This window comes from Vombatus ursinus, unplaced genomic scaffold (genome assembly GCF_900497805.2).
Source record: "Vombatus ursinus unplaced genomic scaffold, bare-nosed wombat genome assembly UNPS02014791.1, whole genome shotgun sequence".
In the NCBI taxonomy this organism is placed as follows: domain Eukaryota; kingdom Metazoa; phylum Chordata; class Mammalia; order Diprotodontia; family Vombatidae; genus Vombatus; species Vombatus ursinus.
This window is the reverse complement of record NW_020954569.1, coordinates 36,963,820-36,970,091: the sequence shown is the minus strand read 5'-3', so window position 1 is coordinate 36,970,091 and position 6,272 is coordinate 36,963,820. Positions and strand designations below refer to the sequence as shown.

Here is a 6,272-nt window from a genome sequence, read left to right as displayed (position 1 = left end):
ATCTATCTATCTATCTATCTATCTATCTATCTATCTATCTATCTATCATCTATCTACCTACCTACCTATTACCTGTCTATTCATCTCTATTGGTTCATTCATTAAGTCACCTATCTATCTATTTATTTTCTCACTGTACCACAGGTCTGTGAAAAAAAAAGCTTTAGAATTCGTGTTTGGAGGAAGTAGTATCAATTATTATAGATCATATAGTTAATGTTGTATGAATCTTTAGAAAGTAACTTGCATGTTCTGTTTTGCAAATGAAGTATTGTTACCATCATTTTCCTGTCATTGCTATAACAATTCAAGAATATAGGTAAGTCTCTATAATAATGATGAAAATCATCATAGTTTCCATGTATATGATACTTTAAGGTTTAATAATGCCTTCTTCACAACAGCCCTACAAGGTAGGTAGCATGTGTCTTATAAACCACAATTTATAGATGAGGAAATTATGCTTAGAGAGCTTTGGCCATGGTGGCCCTGCTAGCATTAGAGCTGACATTTAATCAATACATCACCACTTTGCAGACTAGCCATGGGGAAGATGAAATGTTGTTGCTTTGCTTTCAACTCTTACGACACTATCATCACTGTTGTCAGAGTAATGAGTTACTTGCAGCCCAGCCTCAACTCGGATAATAAAGAGTTTTGAGGGACCTAAGCATAGTACTGTATCTCACAGATACTTCAGGAAATGTTGCTCTTTTCCCTTGTTTAGCAGCTTGGGAAGACCAAAAAAACAAAACAAAACAAAACAAAAGACCTGACTCCTGATTCAATGAAGATTTTTAATCAAGTAATCAAGGCACCTTAGAGAAAAGATCTGAGGGTATTTACAATGCCATCACAAGGTCAGTGTTGAGGGTATTGTACCTCAATATGAGAGATTATATGTCTCACAGTGAAGAGTGGGGAAGAGCTGAGTTGGTTAAGAAAATCAGAAATCTGAGAAACTTCATATTATTCCAGAGTCATGTCTTCATAATAATATTTTGTTATTTTGTTAAAAGTGTTTTATTTAATTTAACTTTAAAAATTTTAAGAAATCAGCTAAGTGACATTTTGGATAGTGCATGGGGCTTGGAGTCAAGAAGATCTCAATCAAATCCAGCCTTTTGTTGTTGTTGTTGTTGTTTTTCAGTAATTTTTCATCTGTGTCTGACTTTTCATGATCCCATTTGGGGTTTTCTTGGCAAAGATACTGGAGTGGTTTGTCATTTCCTTCTCCAGATCATTTTACAGATGAGGAAATTGAGGCAAGCAGGGTTAAGTGACTTGCCCAGGGTCACATAGCTAATAAGTGTCTGATGTCAGATTTGAACTCAGGAAGATGAGTCTTCCTGACTCCAGGCCTGGCGCTGCATCTTAATTACCTCCAAATTCATCCTTAGACAGCAGATAAGTGATCCTGTGTAAATTAGTAAGCCTCTCTCAGTCTTGGTTTCCTTATCTGTAAAATTAGACAGTTGGATTTTATAACCTCTAAAGTCTCTTCCAGTTCTGACTCCATGATTCTATAATATGGAATTTCATCACTGTGATCATTTCCTCCATAGATGTAGATGATCACAAGCTTTCCTTTATGTCTTAATGGGAAACCTCCATGAGTTGTTGTAGCCAAATAATATCATTGCTTTGTGGCCAACCTTCTGGTGATGAGCTATTCTGAATTAAACTAGACTGGTCCTTGTATGATAGACAGAGAGCAATACCTGTAGCTCGTCACCTTGGTTGAACCTACAAGAGATGGCACTCCTCTGTTTCTCCTGCAGGCTGAGATGAGGCCTCAAGGCTAAGTTATAGGGGAGGTATAAAATATCATAATACTCTCAATGCCTAGCCAACTAATTTTTAAATACTATAAAAATATCTACTCTAAAACCAAATAAATAATGTTTTTCAAAAATTGTATTTCCTTTTGCATTATGTAGCATGGATTGAAAGTTAGCTTTACTGACATTTAGGTGGCTTTGGTTTTGAAAGGTAGGGGGTGAATGTAAGCTCCTTGAAAGCAAGGACTACTTCATTTCATATCCCCAGGACCCAGCACAGTATGTGGAACACAGTAGGTACATAATACATGATTATTGATTGTATTAGTACCTTCAGATCATGAGACCATTTTACTATGAATGTGAATGTACCAATGATTTTTACTGACTTGAATACAATTTCCCTAAACATCTGTCTCATTCATTTCAAGTCAACAAGCATTTATCAAATGCTTACAATATGCAGATCACTCTGCTAGGTAATAAGGAGAGAAAAAAGAAAATATTCTCTTGACAAGTGCATAAACAATTAAACATAGGATATAGACAAAGTAACAGAGATAATATCTCATAGTGGAGAGAAAGCTGGTTAAGAAAAAAAGATCTGGTTTCAAATCTCACCTCTGACACATATTGGCTATGTGAGCCTAGACAAGTCACTTAACTTCTGAAGGTGGTAGGAAGTTCTTCAGGAACATAAGTTGCTGTGAAGGTATTACTGTTTCGTTAGAGGAAGTTCCTTACCAGGAGCTCCCAACATGGGCGAAATCATAGCTCCTATTAAATGATGATGACAACAACCATGTAGCAAATGAAATTTAACAAAAGGTGAACTGAGGCAATTCTGAGAGCAAGACCACATTTATTAGCAGGAGTATGCTGCCTGTGAATAAATGGTACAATGTCTTGTCTCCTTGTATGTCACAGACCCTGAGCAAAAGGACAGCTCCCCTTTTATGGGTTTGGGGAATATAGAATAAAGAATAGAACAGGATAGGTGACATCTTGGGATGACAGCATGATTGGTTACAGAGCTGAGGCACAGGGGACAACATGATTGGTTGAAAGTTTTGTAATGGGGGCTAGCAACAACCTCTTCCTTTCTTCCCTGTGCCTAAGAAGTACGCATTGTTGGAGTTCAGGTACAAGGTCAAAAGATAACAGAGTTGCCCTTTTTGGACAAAAACCAGACAGCTTTGAAGGGTGGCTTGGTGGTGTGAAGATGCTAGACCCAACTCCCTTGTCTTCACACCATCCCCAAGGTCAGCTAAATTCCTTGAAGCAAGAATATATTAATAATTAGCAGGGGAGGGGGATTTCTAAACTATCCATAGCAGACCAGCTAAATTCTAAACCAAGTTCAGAGACGGAGAACCATGACTTAAGCAGTTACAGGACAAAAGCAATTAATCATAAATAAGACCAATAATAAAATGCTACAAGGTGAATTAAATCTTCTCAACAACAACAACAATTATGACAACAATGACAACAACAACAGCCACAATAATAGCAGTGACAGGAACAAACATAATTTCAAGAGATGGAGAATGCTACTACCTGGTGTGATTAGGAAAGACTGTGGAGTAAGCCCCTGATCTGTATGTTAAAGGAAGCTAGGGATTTCATGAGTCAGAGTGGAAGAGGGAATACATTTCAGACTTGGGGAACTATACAAATATTTGGAGGTAGTAAATGGAATGTTGTGTACTGGAAACAGCTAGCATTCCAATCTCACAGTACTGGAGAGTTCATGAGGAGGAATAAAATGATGTACAACCAGAGAGCTAGGTGGGAGTCAGATTGAAGGGGGATTGAAATGAGGAGTTTGTCTTTGATTCTAGAAGCAATAGGAAACCATTGAAGATTTTTCTTTTTTTGATTATGAGTGGGTGACATAGGCATATCTACATCTGGAGAATATCATGTCCTAGATATGATATTGCTCAGCTTATGTGGCAGAAATACTTCATAGAAGTTTGAGTCATGTCAGTGTTAATAGGAGGCTTATCTTTTGTGACCACCTCTGAGACTCTTTTGGATGACTAATCTCAACATTTCAGTCCCATGGTCTCAGGACAGGTAGCAGTGATAATGCTTACAAGAGGATCTATGCACAGTGGCTGTAGGGACTTCTTGTGGGGTAGATGGTTCTACTTCTGATTTTATAATAACTCAGCTGGGTTTAAGTCAAGGTTAGCACTGGAGAGTGGATTTAGAAAGTACCTCTGACCTTGACTGCCTTATGAAGTTCAGTCAGACAGGAGGCTCTAAATCATTGAAGTAAAGATCCACTATTAATTAGAGCTGATTAAAGGCATTACAGATGTCTTTAGGCTTTTTGTTCTGGGAGCTGTAGATTTTCAGTCTGACTTTGTGTGGAGTAGGAGTGGGGGGATTACTAAGTACTTAAAGGGTTTAGCACTAAGTGGTTAATTGTTGGATGTTGAAGGGGTCTATGATCCACTTGACTCCCCTCTCTCCTTCATTGCAAGCACAAGATGGTGGTAGTGGGGAATTAAAGGGATTCTACAATGTTGTCCTATAATATATATATATATATATATATAATATTATATATTTATAGTTGTCAGTCTTGCCTTTTTGCTACTTCTTTCTGAAAACATATGTTTCTCTGAATCCTATTTGTGAAGAATATTATAATCTTTTAATTTTAGTCATAGAAAGCCTAGTTAATTGCATACATGAGGAAATTTAAGAGGTTCGGAGAAGGCCCACGCTCCAAATATATCTTCCACCATCCTGTGACTGAAATTCTCCCTTTTATTCCTTTTAGTTGAAATTCAATGTGGGATCATGGATAGAAGGTTGGCATTAGTCAGGAACAATCACTTGAGTTCAAGGGTACCCTCTGACACATGCTGGCTATATGACCATAGATGAGATGATATCCTCCCAGAACCCCAGGTAACTCTAAGACCATTGTTAAATGGAGTTGCCAGTCTACATATGTAGAGGGAGCATCCACACAGGAAGTTCCCTCCACCAATGAAATCACAAAGCTAGACATTCCCCCACCCCCCCGCCCAGGTACAAGCAAGAATGACTGATTAGCATGACCAATCGTCTCCAATGTGCTTCTGTTCTGGTTCCTGGAAATGTTGACTTTAATCTTCAACTTACATTTTCTTCTCTTGTTTTCAACTTGACATTGGTGCATTTCTTTGAATCAGCAACATCTCCATGTAATTGTCACAGGAGAATTATATTTTTTTCCTGATTTCTTGACTGATTTTTCTTAGGATTTGGGATTCAGAAAAATAAATTTCTCAAGAAATACCAGGAAGGAATTCTAATATAGAAACATTAGCTATCATCTTGTCCAAACCTCTCATTTTGCCATTGAGGAAACAGGGCCTAGGAAGGTTAAATAAGTCACCCAAGATGACACAAATAATGTCAGAGGTGAGTTTCAAATTCAAATCTTTGGACTCTAGAGCCAATGTTCTTTTCAATGTACCCTCCCCTGAGATCCCTCACCAGCAGGGGCAAGATAAAAACTCTGGGTACCTTGGAGGAGAAGGTAGGGCTGAAATGGGTGGCAGAAAATTAACAAAGATTAACTGCCTATTTCATCTTCATGCTCATAGCTGGCCCTTGGCAATAGCTCTGCTGTTGATATGGTAAGTGACCATATGATTTTCCATATGTGGTGAGAGCATGCCACTCCTTGAACTTTTGCCAATTAGCTGGTAAGATCAAAGCAGAAACAATGAATCTCCCCCCATCCATTAGCACTACATATTTCTCAAAATTTTCTTTGAATTGTTTACTGTCTGGGATGTTAGAATTCCAGTTTGATCCTTGGACTCTGTTACCTTCCAGGGCAAGCTGCAGTCTTAACTGCCTCTGATTCCTATAAGCAACACTTATAACATAGTACATAGGGAGGCAGACAGAAATTCTTAAACTGGGGTCTATGTATTTGTTTTTCAAAATATTTTGAAAAAATTCAACATAATTGGTTTTCTTTATAATCCTATACATTTTGTTTTAGGCATTTAAAAATCATTCTGAGAATAGGTTCATAGGGTTCACCCAACTGCAAAACTGCTTCATACCAACTACTAAAGTGCATGTCAGAAAAATGGCTAGAAACCACTGGAATAGTAGAAAGAGAACTGATTCTGGAGTCAGAGGATCTGGATTCAAATCTCATCCCTAGTGTTAATGGGTATGTCACTTAACATTTCTGAGGCTTCAGTTTCTTTATCAGTAAAATGAGAGGATTGACTAAATGGCCTGTGAGGTGCCTTTGAACTCTAGATCAATGATGATCCCATGACATCAATAAGATTTCCATTTTCTGTGAAAAAATGCTTAGCATGTTGATCTTGTGGATCCTCAGTTGGACTCCTTTCAATTCCTCAAGTGGATTCCTCTCCTTAGTAGTTTTGTGTCTAGCCTTTTGTCTCCTGGGTCACAGCCTTGTCATGGCAGAGGGGCTTGTTTAGCTTAATGAAACTATGA

General features: G+C 38.0%; 1 pseudogene; it reads right to left on the bottom strand.

Moving 5' to 3' along the window:
- LOC114047866 overlaps positions 1–2,541 on the bottom strand; it is a 12,411-nt pseudogene extending 9,870 nt beyond the window's left edge.
- Between the last annotated feature and the right edge of the window lie 3,731 nt (positions 2,542–6,272).